The 15,722-nt window shown below is 40.6% G+C and overlaps 1 long non-coding RNA gene across 2 annotated transcripts in view; it reads right to left on the minus strand.

Annotated features, from left to right (window-relative positions):
- Positions 1 to 8,698, minus strand: part of LOC148188779 (uncharacterized) — a 123,914-nt gene extending 115,216 nt beyond the window's left edge. For both annotated transcript variants that reach the window (XR_015777565.1, XR_015777564.1), the window contains exon 1: positions 8,598 to 8,698. This is a non-coding gene — a long non-coding RNA (uncharacterized LOC148188779). The remainder of the gene's footprint in view (positions 1 to 8,597) is intronic.
- Between the last annotated feature and the right edge of the window lie 7,024 nt (positions 8,699 to 15,722).

Here is a 15,722-nt window from a genome sequence, read left to right on the forward strand (position 1 = left end):
TTTGGAGTGGAAAGATGTTACAAGTCATTGGTTTCTTTTAATCAAGTTTCAATTTAGGAAAGAAAAAGCCTACGCGCTTTATTGTTGGTAAACTCAATCAATGAGCATAATGAGAGCTAATGGGCTCTATCGTCATGCAAATGCAGACGCAGAGGATGGAAAACTCAAGAAAATGTACACCCTCGCATTGTCTTATGCACTTATGTGTATCATCAATCTGTGATGTTTAAAATGTGCTGCGAGTAATTGTATTAATTCTCTTTGTTTCATCTCTCTACATGTCTATTTACTCCCCTACTTCTCCCACGTTTCCCTTTCTAACTGTTCACAGACCATATTAACTTTGAACATGGATCGCATACGGGCTTTCCATATTTTTTTATATAAACCACGTCATTTATGTGTCTATAATAATCTGTCCATCAATTATGGAATGAGTACCCACTTAGCCACAGAAATGAATAAAAATGAATCGAGCTATGTTGATCGTAGCTCTGATAGTGGACTCCTTCACTCTGACAAGGTCAACATGTAGAGCTCTCCAACATCACAACAGCACATCTGAGCAACAGATGTGGTTGCACAGGCTCTAAATATTAATAGGTGGCGGTGGTTCATCACCATTCACAGTATGCTCAAGTGCCTCTATCATGCAGTCACCAGTTCTCACGACAATACATGATTTTCTCCCCCCTTAAAGTGTAAGCAATACCACCGCTTCTACCCAGAGTGACTTAGATGCTTGATTATTTAAAATGACATTTTAAATAAGTCATGATTAACAGTGGAATTAAAGTGTTGTATTACATCATGTTCAAAGCATCCCATAGACAGTACTTAACTAAAAGGTTCAATATAATGTTGTATAGTCAACAAGCGTATATCTGTCATATCTGAGGTCATGGATGGATTACTGAACAGCCTACTGGGCTAAGGTCAATGGGCCCAAGAGCCAGGGGCCCCTCTGGCTCTCACCAGCAAAATATTACACAAACACGAGCCGACCAGCAAGAGACCACAAAGATGTGCAAAGAAACTACAAAGAGATACAAAATGACTACAAAAATGGGGGGAAATGACCACAAAGAGACACAAAACAACTATAAAGATAATAAAATGACTCAAAATTACCTCAACGAGACAGAAAATGAATACAAAAAGACAAATGCCACCACTAACCACCATCCGAAGACACAAAATGACTACAAAATGACTGAAAAAAAACCCTAAAAAAAACACAAAACAACCAAAAGACATTATAAAATGACCTCAAAGAGACACAAACTGACTACAAGGGGACACAAAATGACTAAAAAAAGATACCACAAGAACACACAAAACAACTACAAAACAACTCCAAAAAAAACACAAACCAACCACAAAAAGACACAAAACAACTATTGTGAGACACAAAACATTCACAATGAGACACAAAATGACCTCAAAAGCCACAAAATGACCTAAAAGAGACACAAAACGACTACAAAAAAGTTGCAAAACAATCATAAGAACTATGGACTACACAGAGACATAAAATGGCCAAAATACACACAAAACATTACCTAAAAGCGACACAAAACATCTACAAATGACAAAAAATAACCAACCTGGACATAAAATGACAACATGCACAAAATAAGTAGACACAAAATGATAAAAAAAATACAAAGAAAAAAATTACATCAAAGAAACACATAACTACCAGGAAAATGCACAAAACAACCACAAAATGACGCACAAGAACAAAACAAAACAAAACAAAAAAAAACGGTCTATGTGTAGGAAAGGTGGTGAATCGTTTTGCATATGTGCCCAGGGGCCTTTGTTTTATAAGCCAGCCACGCTGAGAGGTGTATCACACTGACTAGCAGAGGTGTCTCAGTTTAGTTCATGGGCCTCACACTGAACGGCCAAATTTGATCCCAAGGGGGCATAACCTGTAAAATCATTCCAAAATAATCTATAAATAAAGTACATTGTGAAAACATCCATTTACAAAACAGATGAGGAACAGTCTGAGATGTCTCTAAAAAAATTAATGTAATTTTATTTTATATTTATATTCAGTCAATCTACTCAATTTCATTACATGTGAATTTTTCCATAAATGTCCACTTATGTGTTATGATGCTGACTAAAAAATCCTTTCTATTGATTGATATTTCTTTTTCTTTTAGACAAGGCCAAATATCACTTAATTGACAGATTTTGAGACTCATGTTTGTTGTGCATCATGGTGTTATGTGCAACCTTGAAAGTTGCTGTGAGACAGACGTTCCCCCAACTAAATCCATGCAACATTCATATATTCAATTTGGAGGTGTAGATTTAAAAAAAACAGTGTGTTGCACCATTTATGGAATATTTGTGACGCTAGTGACTGAAAAGATAAAATGTATAGTAAATCAGCCAGCTGAAGTGAAAAAGGGACTCATGCATACATAATGGATATCCTGCTGTGTGCCGTGTACTGTGTTCAATATTGTACACGAACATATAGGATGCACACATGGGAATGTTACAAGAGCACATGGGGAATGATGCACAGCTAAGCCGTATAGATTTTACACACACACACGCAAACACTTGTTTGCGGTGTTTTCCAGCTGCTTGTAAAAACTCTTCCTGCATTGAAGTTGAATGAGGACTTTTCAAAAATAATGAGTGCTTTGTTTGTGAGGAGACTTAATTAGTTTACGGCTGTACAGCTGTTACAGTCTCATAACTATAACTTACATTTTTTAATTTGACTGGAATTGTACAGAGTCTTTTTACATGCCAGGACAAGACCCATGAAACAAATGAAAACACACCATTTTGTCATTTTGGCTCTCTGTCCCTCTTTTCCAGTCACATTTCTAGTTTTCCAAAATTAAACCATTGCCATTTTCTATTTGTCCAGCAGATGCCCTCGGACTGTTAAATCTTTCATCGTCACATCGACTGTCACATCCATCTACACACTTAGTCCTACATCCCTAATCAGCCCTACCTGGCTTCCCACACCTAGGTCCTGCTGTCTCACCTTGTCCTACTTTCCCTTGTCAGCCACTCACTACCAAAGACTCTATAAAATAATAAACAATCAACTTTAATGAAATAAAAAACACACTAAAATAGTGACAGCTACAGCTATGTCTATACTCAGTAAATCCCAGGTTACACCATAGTAGAGCTGGGCAATATGGCTTTAAAATCATATCTTGATATTCTAAGACTATATTGCAATACACAATATATATCTCAATATTTTTAATCATCCTTATACTAAATTAGTGAATGAACTTCAGTTACAATAAAGTTAAATAGAGTAACTATTTTCATATAATTAAGTTGAATACACCACTGGTATAATAACATTTAATAAAAGATGGTTATAAGGAGGTTGAATATACTTTTCTAATAACATTTTAAAAGGCATTGTTATAATTAAATAAATCAAATTTTTAAGGACCTGGCTCGTCTCAGTGTCAATGTTATTTGCGGTGGACTTATAGCTTCCATTTAACAGTTGGCTGTTTACAGACAGTTAAATAGACACTGCAGCACCTTTAACCGCGAGGATTCATTCACTGTGAGCTTGACCTCCATGATATGGCACCCACGCAGACGCATCGTGGCGAGCTCAGAGCAGCGGCCAATGAGGTATCAACGTATCTAAATCTATGTGTACACCAGTCCTCTTCATTTGTTGCTGTTCCTTGTTGCTGTGGTGAGGTTTTGTCGCCTGTTACCTGCCATTTAGACTCTCAGGTTTTTATAATAAACCACTGAAAACATCCTGCTGCCTCCTAGTTACATCTACATTTGGGTGCCTCCCCTGCCTGCACCCCCCACAATGACACAATTGGACAATTTCAAGCCCAGCAGACTTTCAGACTTTGCTCATATTACCTGAATGCAACTGTCTCTAAAACCCAATAAGGCAAATTACCAAGTTATTTTCTGTATATTAAAAACAATCTCTTGCAGATGACTATGGCTGATTCTGAAAATTATGTCGCTCTGGCCCTGCTGTCCTGCTGTCTGGTGTTTTCTCACAGTAGAAAACAAAAACTTGTGGAAACAAGCACACAGCAAACAGGGACAAGACTGTTGACAGCAACAGCACACAACATGGCAGATACTGTCCCGTCCTGTCACTGATGGTGTCTCTTGTGATAAATGTAACGTGACGAGGAAACGCCATCATAAAAATAAGACAAAATAAGCAGCAGGGGATCCTGCTTATTATACTGGCACCTCAGTCAGCAAAAAAAAACAAAACAAGTAGACTTCATTATGAAAATAACTCACATAATTAGAGGATGATTCTGTTTTCTTATTACGTGGGTGTTATTTTGTTGTTTCAGCTATCATTTCTGTTGGTAATTGAGATTGCACACACTCTAGTTAATTGCTGACATTTGGGAACAGAGCAGACAGTTTTTTAAATAAATCTCCAGGTTAGCCAAACGCATTAGGAAGAGAAAAACAAAGGGAGGCTGTAAAAGTCTGTTGTATAAATCCATAACAGTTTGCAGGCTCACTTCCTGGTTCAACTTTGACCTACTGTAAATGCTACAGCCTACACAAATGGTCCCCTGTGCACTGAGGGATTATTACATTTTGGGGGATGTCACTTTCAGCTTTACCTCCAAATAAAGTGGTTTAGAATGTAGTCTGGATGAAGTTGTTCACAACCTGCATGATCACCTGGTTGCTCGCGGTTCTTGCCTCGTCGTATGTTGTAGATACTTTACTCGGTGAGTACAATCACAGATAGATTACTGACCGAGCCTGCTGGGTACAGGCCCAGGGGCCCAAAGTGTGAGGGCCCCCCAGGCCTTCACCCTCAAAATTTCACTCGAGGAGACCTGTACCAGCCAGGGAGACACACAAATTGACCACAAAGAGACACAACATCACTACAAAGAGGCAAAGCAACTTAAAAGTGACTCAAAATGACCACAGAGACAGAAAACAGTCCCAAAGAGACTCAAAACAAATACGAAGAGACCCAAATCAACTTTAAAAACTCAAACTGCAACAAAAAGACTTAAAATGGTGAGAAAGATGTGCAAAGCAATTATAGAGAGACATATAATGACCACAATGTGTCACAAAATTACTACAAAGAAGTGTAAAATAGCTGCAATGAGGTACAAAATAACTGTGAGGAGATGCAAAATAGCTGAGTGAGCTAAGAGAAACAAAAAAAACAGAGGCTTAATGACTCTAAACAGGTTAAACAATTAGTAACTCTGCCCAGGATCACGCTGTCTCATAGCTTGCCCATGACTGCAATGTTATTATAACCGACAGGAATAGCCAAAACTACAAAAAGACCAAAGAGGTGATAAACTGTGATCATAATTTAAGATAAATGAGTTATATCCTGCTCATACTGGTATATCATATGCACATTTAGCCACATGCCTACTGTCTGACGAAGGCCAGAATTTTTTTTTTTTATCTCAACTCAGAAAAAACATGTTAGGACTGTTGAACTGTTTTTTTCTATAACTGCACAACACTAGAGAATTTCTGTCTTTGACTCTCCGCTAAAACTGCAACCCATGCCTCCCCTTCATTATACCTCCTTGGAAAAACTGTCCAACCCAGCAGATTATATCCAGATTACAGTTTGTCCAAAATTCAGCCGCTGCGTTCCTGATGGGAGCTAAACGGAGAAGACAATCTGATACTCCACTTTAGCCTCACTTCATTGGCTACTGAAGCAATTTCGGGGTTGACTGTAAAATTTTATTGATCAGCACTGGCTGCACTTTTCCCCTTCGAGAAGTCTAATAACACCACATTGTTCCACAATAAAATCGCCATTTAAGCCGCATTGAACATATAGACGGGGACGCATTTCGCAGACATGAACAAGTTATTTTATCACATCCTGGCGCTCACATGGCGCCGTAACCTCTGACACTATTTGGGTCATCATTCCCACAAATGAATACACTGGCCTGGCTAATGCTCATTATTATCTCCTTTCTCCCCAGTCTCACACTCATGAATGAAAAGTCAATGTCCTGAATACTTTATAAGGCCTAAGTTGGGTCATTATGCTGAGGGTCACCCCGGTAACAGCCTCCTATAGCCCATTATTGCCACGCGCTCCAGAGATGCAGCAATTACAAGCCGTGTATACTATTGGAATTGGCCTGCTTTGCTGCAAGCGGCAGCCAGCAGACAAACAGTGATAAAGCTGAGGTCTGTCATGTGCCGGCCAGCAAGCATCATTAATGAGTGGGGGAGATGAAACATGGCACAATGACTTGCATGCCTTTGAGGCTTGGTAAAGTGGCACCGCGGGGACTTGCTGCACTGTATGAGGAGCTGTCATCGTCTGGGCAGCACACCAACCTCATACGAGATGGTAATCGCTGTTTAGATGAGCGCTGGTGTGGAAGCAAATGCAGGGTATTGTTTGTGTGTGTGTGTGTGTGTGTGTGTGTGTGTGTGTGTGTGTATTACCCATCTGTTACCAAATGTTACGCTGCGACAAAACAAATGCAACATCTGCAATGCTTGGAGTGTTATTTTAACAAACGTATTTTTCTCTGCATCCTCATTAGGAGTGGATGTGTGCTGACCTGATGCCGGGTCATATGAACGGAGAGCCAGGTGGCCGCCTGAATGGCATGGACACAATTAGGGGAGTAAAAGGCTCTTGATCATAGTCCTGATCATTACAGATGATGTGATGATTGATCCTTTATGGCAGCTGTCTGCATGGCCAAGTCCAAACTGACAACATTTTATCATGCTGCCTGAAAGTACAATGTGTTCTATGAAATGTGTCACAAGAGGCCAACCGAATTTGGGGGATGAGGGTTTAACTGATGTATAAGTTACTCAATACCAGGACCTGGAAACTGGAGAAGCTAAATGAAATTCAGCCATCATTCTTTTAATTTACAACTGTACTTGAAACACATAAATGGTTCAAAGTTTCAGGTCACCGTAGGTCACCGGGGCCCCCTCCCCGGAGCCAGGCCTGGGGGTGATGGCAATGGCAAGCGCCTGGCAGACAATGGCGGACCTCCTTCTTGTGAGCTCACCACCCATAGGAGGAGCCAAAGGGGTCAGGTGCAATGTGAGTTGGGCGGCAGCTGAAGGCAGGGACCTTGGAGGTCCGATCCTCGGCTGCAGAAGCTAGTTCTTGGGACGTGGAATGTCACGTCTCTGGTGGGGAAGGAGTCTGAGCTGGTGCGTGAGGTTGAGAAGTTCCTACTAAATATAGTCTGTCTCACCTCGGCACATAGCATGGGCTCTGAAACCAGTCTTCTCGAGAGGGGTTGGACTCTCTTCCACTCTGAAGTTGCCACTGGTGAGAGGCGCCAGGCAGGGGTGGCAATTTTTATTGCCCCCCGGCTTAGTGCCTGTACGTTTGAGTTTACCCCGGTGAATGAGAGGGTAGCCTCCCTCCACCTTTCGGGGGGGATAGATCCTGACTGTTGTTTGTGCCTATGGTCCAAATGGCAGCTCAGAGTATCCACTCTTTTTGGAGTCCTTAGAGGAGGTGCTGGAGAGTGCTCCTTCTGGGGACTCCCTCGTTCTACTGGGGGACTTCAACGCTCACATTGGCAGCAACAGTGAGACCTGGAGGGGTATGATCGAGAGAAATGGCCCCCCCAATCTGAACCCGAGTAGCGTTTTGTTATTGGACTTCTGTGCTCGCCACAGGCCGCAGGTCGATGATCGACTTTGTAGTCGTATCGTCGGACTAGCAGCCGCATGTCTTGGACACTCCGGTGAAGAGAGGGGCGGAGCTGTCAACCGATCACCACCTGGTGGTGAGTTGGCTCCGATGGTGGCGGAGGACACCAGTCAGACCTGGCAGACCCAAACACATTGTAAGGGTCTGCTGGCAACGTCTGGCAGCGTCTCCCATCAGAAGGAGCTTCAACTCCCACCTCTGAGAGAGCTTCGACCATGTCGCGGGGGAAGCGGGGGACATTGAGTCCATTCCATTCATTGGGCCATGTTCCATGCCTCCGTTGTTGAGGTGGCCTATCGGTGGCCTATCGAGAGGAAAGTCTGGGCTTCCCTGCTTGGGCTGCTACCCCCGCGACCTGACCCTGGATAAGCAGCAGAAAATGGATGGATGGATGGATACAACTGTACTTTTTCTATAGCTGCATGTCAAAATGTCTTTCGTAAATGAAAACAAACAAACAAGCAAAAAAAAAAAAAATCAAAGAATTTTACATAAGTAAGACAAAAGTGAGAAAAAGAAATAAAGCAAAGCAATGTGCAGATTCACCTTGTCAGTGGCATTGGCAATGTGTGCGTGGAGGATGGGGGAGTAAATATAGCAAATAGTAAATATAGTAAATATATCTACTTATCCAGTCTACCTCTATCTCAGCTTATCTTTAAGTATCATCTTTGTACAGCTCAAGAAGCATAAAATAGCCTAAAATAAAACCATAAACATTCAACAATTTTCTCCAAACAACTCTTGCATTACAGTTTTGCAGCCCAAAAAAGCACTGTGGCAGAAAAAATACATTATAGCAGCTTCTAAATACCTTGAAATAGCTGCCATGAGATGCCATGGTAGATATGATCAACTTGCAGTATTTGGTTGTACTCACTGTTTTTGTTTGAGGATCCTGGGTGCTTCGGGGGTCGACTGATTTGCAGGATGTGAGAAGAGTTGCCGTGTGACGCCCATCTGATTTGTCGCGTTCAACTGAAATTAAAAAAAGCACAAATTAAGAAAAAAAAACATCATAATGTTTATATGACATATATGACACAAGTCAACTCTAATAGACATGGATGGACTATGAAACGGCATGTCTCTGGGCACATATAGGAAAAAGGCACCACCACCTTTCCTACAAAAAAGGAAGAAACAATCTCTGGGTTGATTTTGCCTCTTCTTGTTATTTTTGTTTGTCTTTGTGGTCATCATGTATCTTTTTGTGGGGTTTTTTTGTCACTGGTAATTTTGTGTGTGGTCATTTTATGCTTCTTTGTGATTGTGAGTCTTGTCTTGATTGTCTTTATTGTCGTTTTGTGTCTCTTTGACTTAACTTTGTGTATTTTTTGGTGGTTTTGTGTCTCTTTGTGCTTTTTTTTGTTCCCTTTTTGGGGTTTTTTGTGTTCCCTTGCAGTACCTATGCATCTTTTTGTGGTCTTTCCATGTCTATTTGGCATTATTTTGTGTTTCCCTGTGGTAGTTTTGCATTTCTTTGTAGTTGGTTTTTGTCTCTGACATAATTTTAAGTCTTTGGTTGTTTGTGTCTCTTTAGGGTTGTTTTGCCTGTTTTGTAGTTATTTTGTGTCTCTTTGTAGTCATTTTGCCCCTTATGTAGATATCTTGTATCTCTTTGCAGTTCCTTTGTACTTTTTTGTGTCTTTTTCTTGTGTTTGACATCATTTGATTGAACTTTTTTTATGATTTTATTTTATTATTGTATGTGATGTTTTGTCTTTTCATTTTTTTATGAACCCTGAGTCTGGAATAAAGGATTGATTGATTGATTGATTGATTGATTGATTGATTGGTTGATTTTGTGTCTTCTTGTGGTAGTTGTACATCTATTTATAGTTGTATTGTGTCTCTTTGAAATAATTTTTGTCTTTTTGCAGTTCTTTTGCATGTTTTTGCGGTCTTTTTGTGGTAGTTTTGCATGTCTTTGTAGTTTTGTTGTGTCTCTGACATAATTTGTGTCTTTTGGTTGTTTTGTGTCTCTGCGGCTGTGCCGTCCCTTTTGTTGTCATTTTATGTCTCTTTGCGTTTGTTTTTCCTCTTTTTTTTTGGTTGTGTTGTGTCTCTTTGGAGTAGTTTAGCCTTTTTATTTTGTGTCTCTTTGGGGTTGTTAAGCCTCTTTATTTTGTGTCTCTTTGGGGTCATTTTGTCCTTTTTAAAGTTCCTCTGTGTCTCTGCAGTTCACTTATATCTTTCTGTGGTCTTTTTGTGTCTCCTTGAAATCTTTTTGTGTCTCTTTGTGGTGTTTGAGTCTCTTCCTGCTCCCCTGCTCAGTAAGAGTTAATTACAGTGACATTTTTCAGGTGAAAGCGTGGGTGACCCCCCTGACACTTTTTGGACCCTGGGTCTGTCTTCGGTAAGCCTGTTCAATGACCGCCTGTTACACACTAAAATGAAACTGCTAATTACTGTCAGTAATATAAACATATATGTCAGCATATTCTCATATATTCCATGTGTCTTTATTACAGTGTATAGCAACTGCAGTCATTTAACTGCCATGAATATTTTCTTTTACAAATAAATTCCGTGGTTGCTTTGTGCACCTCTCCATGTGGAAAACAGGGTTCTTCCCTCTTGTTCTCCAGTGTGACGAATGAATATAGCCTACATGCTTGGCTTCTCCTGTTCTAGAGGGAATGCTACCAATATAAAAATGTTAATGCCATGCTCTACCAACTGTGGCCCATGGGACAAAATATGGAAATTTCTTAGTAGAAGTCTTTGGGCACCCATTAATATCATTATCATCACCGCTTCTGCCACCATCACATTTACATGCCGGTGGATGGTGCGCTAAAGCTTTGAGGAATATTATCAGTTCACTAAACTTAGCCACAATGATGATGACAGTCTTCAGTCAGAATCAGCTGAATATGAGAGTCGACTGACTGGTGTGACTTCGACTCCAACTTTAACTTCTGAAGTTTTGCATCTGCATCACTGCCAAGTGAGGGTCATGTGTGTGTTTCCTTGCATTTGGATGCAGAGTGTATGGGTTTTCCAACCAGCCATCCTCCCACCCTGGAGGTCACTTTGAAATGGAATAGATTTTTCTAGATCTCAGCCAAGGCTGTAGGGAAGGTCACTTCATTAATCACAGCTAAATGCCACTGTCTGCCCGTCTCCCTTCTTAACCAAGTAACACCCACAGATAACATCATTGATTGATACTAATAATTAATTCTCCTTCGGTACAGAACGACACAGAGTATCATTCAGTGGGGAACCTTTAATTACTATGTAAAGACTCATTAGGTTAATGCCATCGTGTGCTCCGGTGGCACAGAGGGCAAATGGATGTCTTCCTCTAGCCGTGGCCTTTTGTGAGACAAGTTGCCTCCCCCCGCCACACTCCCTCCCTCCCTCTCTCTCTCTCTCTTCCTTCCCATGTCTCTCTGGCCGTCTACGTGCTAGCCTACTTTCTCTGCTGATTCAGTGTTGGAAAATGTCAAGTCAGATTTTGCTTGAGAGGATTTTGGCAGATGGGTTGAAGCACAAATGACGGGGGGGAAGAGCAGACACACAGGCTCAGAGTGTGTGTCTGCTCTTCAGCTGTCAGTGTGTGTGTGCGGTTGTGTTTGCAGTGATGTATAGGTACGCGTGTGTGTTTCTGACTTGAGTCACATATACGCCACCAGTCTTGCTAGAGTATCTGCATCACAAGCAAGAATAGAGGACATGCCATGTTATTTTATTATCTAGCAATCCACACAGTGTGAAGAGAGCTGATGCAATGTAGCGCTCAGAGGCTTTTACTTTTTAAAGTAATACTCTGTGACATGTTCGCATAAATAAATGTGTCATCGACTACTATCTCATTCAGTCTTTTTGTTTCCGTTGACAATTATGAAAGCGCAGTAACGATTCAACCCATGAAAGCTTTTACATTTCCTGGGAGTAATGTTCCTGCAAGTAGAAAGTCATGCATATTACATTTCAGACTCATCATATGAACTTGGTAGTAAGCGTTGGCAGGAATAGCTACATTAGCAGGGGCATAGCACTAAAATCTGGGGTCTGTGTATAAGCAGTCTCTGGGGGGGCCCTAACCTTCCTCTCTTGATTTATACTTCTCTCATGCACCTTTTAATTTTTTTTTAAAAAAGTCATAGTTTGCTTTCTAATCCCTCCTTTCTTTCTTGCAATGTTTACATGTGCATATAAACTAAAATAAAATTAAAATCAAAACCTGAAATTAGCGGAACACTTTTATTTTGAAGATATTTATAGTATAAATTGATGCAGAAAAATGCATGAATGTCTCACATGCCTTTCTTTGTGGTTGTTTTGCAACGTTTTGTAATAATTTTGTGTCACTGTGGTAATTTTGTGTCTCCTTGTGGTGTCTCTCTGTAGTCATTTTGTCTTTCTTTGCTTTGTCTCACATTTTTGTCTCTCTTTGTAGCTATTATGTGTCTCTTTGCAGTTCCTTTGCATCTTTTTGTCATCTTCTTGTGTCTCTTAGTGGTCCTTTTGTGTCTCTTTGACATTATTTTATGTCTTCTTTGGTCGTTTTATGTCTTTTTGCATTTGTTTTCCCTCTTTTTGTAGTAATTTTGTATCAGCTTGTTGGTTCTTTTGCCCCATTTGTTGTCTTTTCGTGTCTCTTTGTGGTCGTTTTTCCCGTTTCATAGTTATTTTACATCTTTCTGTGTCTCTTTGTGGTCATTCTGAGTTTCCTCCTTTAACCTTCATTAAGTGTTAATTTGAGTCACATTTTGCAGCTGAGGTAAAAAAGAGGCCTCCTGGCACTTTTTGGACCCTGGGCCTGTGCCTGGTAGGCCCGTTCAGTGATCACCCGTTCCATGCTATTAGACCGTAATATGAACATATAATATATAATATATGATATAACATATAATATATGTACCCAGATTCTAACATATTCCATGTGTAGCAGAGGAGTTTTATTTTGACGTAATTAAAGACATTTACAGCACAAATTGATGTCAGAAATGTACAAACTATTTCTAAAAAATATATACTGGAATAAAGACAATTTGGTTTTTGAGGGTCAGAATGTACTGCGGAGAATCCCCAAACCCACCCTTTTCATTTGCGCACCACCCCTTTGACAAAAAAAAACCTACACCCCTGGCAGCAGCTGCAGAAAAGAGAAGCAAATACAGAAACTCAGATTCTATCAAAATAAAATTTGAGCAAAAAGTTCTATCAAAATAAAATTCAAGGAAAAACATGGATTACTAGATTAGATTTATGGATTACTATATGACTCAAGACCAAACATGACCTTATTTTTTTTGTATTTTCTAAGCTGTTAACACATGAGTAGATTTAAACATTACACACAGCCATGTCTAAACAAAGCTGCACTGGTCACTGATCTGATGCACCATTCAGCTCACCCCTAGGCCCCTCTCCTAGACTTTAGCTCCATCTTGTGGACTACTTAGAAATTTTCCAGAAAATACTGAGCTGCAGCCTAAAAGCTGCAAGCTGGGTGTGACGTCTTTTCACATGTCCACATCCACAGCTTTTTATTCACGCAGAGCTGGACTGAGAGATTTGTGTGGCGGGATCAGGAGCAGCTGATGCATCAATCTGGTACATCTTCTAAAAGTACCATTTCAAAGCAGGCTTATAGCTCAAAGCATATGTGGCAGGCTTAGTGGGCTTATAGAATATGTGATTCTATGTTTTTTAAAACCAGATCAGCATTTTATTGTTTGAGCGTAACGTAAATCCACATAGATTTACATCACCATAATTGCTTTCTGAAGACTGTAATGTAAACTGTTTATTTCAATCCCCAAATATACGTATCATCATTTTACGGGATCAGTTTTGCTTAATTTTGAATATCACTGAATTAAATTGTGAAATATTATGGTCTTATGATAGGAAACTGATTACCTTTAAACAACTCTTATATAAAAAAAATTCTGGCAAATTCCCTCTGGTGTAGCCACTAACTGACACATCCATCGTAACTTTTCTGCCAGAAGCTGGTGTAATTTGCTCACCAGAAGTTAATAAAAAATCCTTTGTGTTTTGGTGTCTCAAAGGCTCCAAAAATATCTCTGAAATTTGGCATTTCACTGACATTTACCCAGACAGAGTGATGGAGGCCCTCTTCAAGCAGCTGATGAAAACTATTTTCGGAAATGACCCGGGAAGATTGACAAAATGCAAATACGCCGCAAAGAGCAAATGGATTTGTGATCAATATTGGCAACAGCACACACACAGCAGATGTCTGTCAGATTACATTTCTTAATTTTGGATATATTAGCCTGCAGGTGGTATGTAAAGTCATTAAACAATGCAAAGTTTTCAGACGTACCCACATTGCGCATCTGTGGCAGAGTCAATTCAATCAATCAAATGCATACATCCCAAACTCCGGAGAGAGAGGAACAGAGGGGAAAGTGTAGCTGCCAGAATATAATTCAAACTTCTTAGCCTTTGGTAAAGGTGAATGACAAGGTGAAGGAAACTTTTAGCTCGTTTGCTTCATTTTACAGTTAGACTATTAAAATTAAGGCTGTGCCAGGTGCTAAATTGTCCTTTAAAGATCACCGGCTGCAGCCATTAGTGGATTATTCTTTTAAATGTTACTTCACAGAAGAGAGCCAATTGTAAACCACATGCACTGAGGTTACATCATGACTCTGGGCTTGAATGTGTTTCATGAACTGAAAGAAACTGGGGTTTATTGATTTTTAAATTACTGTGACTGCACTGTTTGCTGCACTGTGGCTCAGCAGCTAATGCAAAAAGGTCTTGGGTTCTGACCTCAGATCTGCCCACGTCTGCAAGGCTTTCCCCCTCATGCTATAGTCCAAAGATGTGTCTGTCTGTACATATTAAAGCTGGGGTAGGTAGTTTTCCTAATGCAAAAGAATAGAGCAGAATTTGAAATCATCCTACAGTTCTCCCTTCTCTTACCTCAGGACCTCCCACCAGTCAACCACAAACATATGCACACACTTTATCCAGTAACCCATTATTTCCAGTTAGTTATTTAATGTTATTTTTATCGTTGAGCCAACACGTTCTCATCCCAAGTCCTTAAATAGTGCTGCTTTGTCAGTGAACTTCTATGTCTACAAAATAGGTATCCTAGGTATCTTTCTGTATCTGTTATTTACGTTGCAGGCAAGAAATACATGTGGTGGGGTAACGCTGCATGTGGGTATGCTTAGACAACACAAGCACATGGCAACCAACCCCAGGACCGTTAGACTCACACTACAGACACAACACTAGACTCCCAAGGAAAGTCTGGAAAGTCTGCAGTTTGTTGGATCCATCCACTGACCCTCCCGCCTGCCCTATAGGCACTCTCATGCTCCTTATATTACATCTTTACTGACAGTGTTTTAACCTGACCTCCTTCTGTGGCATGTAATGCAGACACAACAGGTTCCGTCCGGCTGCATTCTTACATAATGCCGCCTGTGCGCGTGTCAGGCTGCTGTGGCAATTGCCGTCAGGACGTCCACCGGTGTGTGATAACAACGCTTTTCTGTCTCCTGCTTATGCCATCCAACTGCATATCATGTGGACACCAAAGGTGGCTTTTGGCACTGGGATCTTACCCTGAAAGCACTGACGCAGCAGCAGTTTTTGACAGCTTCAGAATGAGAACGGGCTAAGCCAACAGGCCGGTGGCCAGTAGCACCAGGTCTAATCTATGTAATGGCAGCAACAGAAAGTTTGTTGTACTGGCAGGAAGTCTGGGTTATCCGGTCACCCCTCAGCTGGGGTTTCCATTGGCCAAGTTTGTGTCATTGAAAAATTATACAAATGAAAGTATTAGTCCTTCACTGTCTGCATGCAGGCATGTGAGGCGGCTCCACAGTGTCTGAAGGTTAAGATACTGCAAGATCAAGGCCTTGCAGATGTTTAGACTCCACTGGTAGACACAGCTGTATAACGTGTGAAATATGATTTTTTTCGGCAGAACAATTCTTCTGTTACTTCAAGTTTTTGGTATGTCTTTGTCCATGTACATGCTGTAACAAGAGCTTTCTCA

Source organism: Plectropomus leopardus, chromosome 9 (assembly GCF_026936395.1).
Source record: "Plectropomus leopardus strain MGB_pleo_1.0 chromosome 9, ASM2693639v1, whole genome shotgun sequence".
NCBI classification, from domain to species: domain Eukaryota; kingdom Metazoa; phylum Chordata; class Actinopteri; order Perciformes; family Serranidae; genus Plectropomus; species Plectropomus leopardus.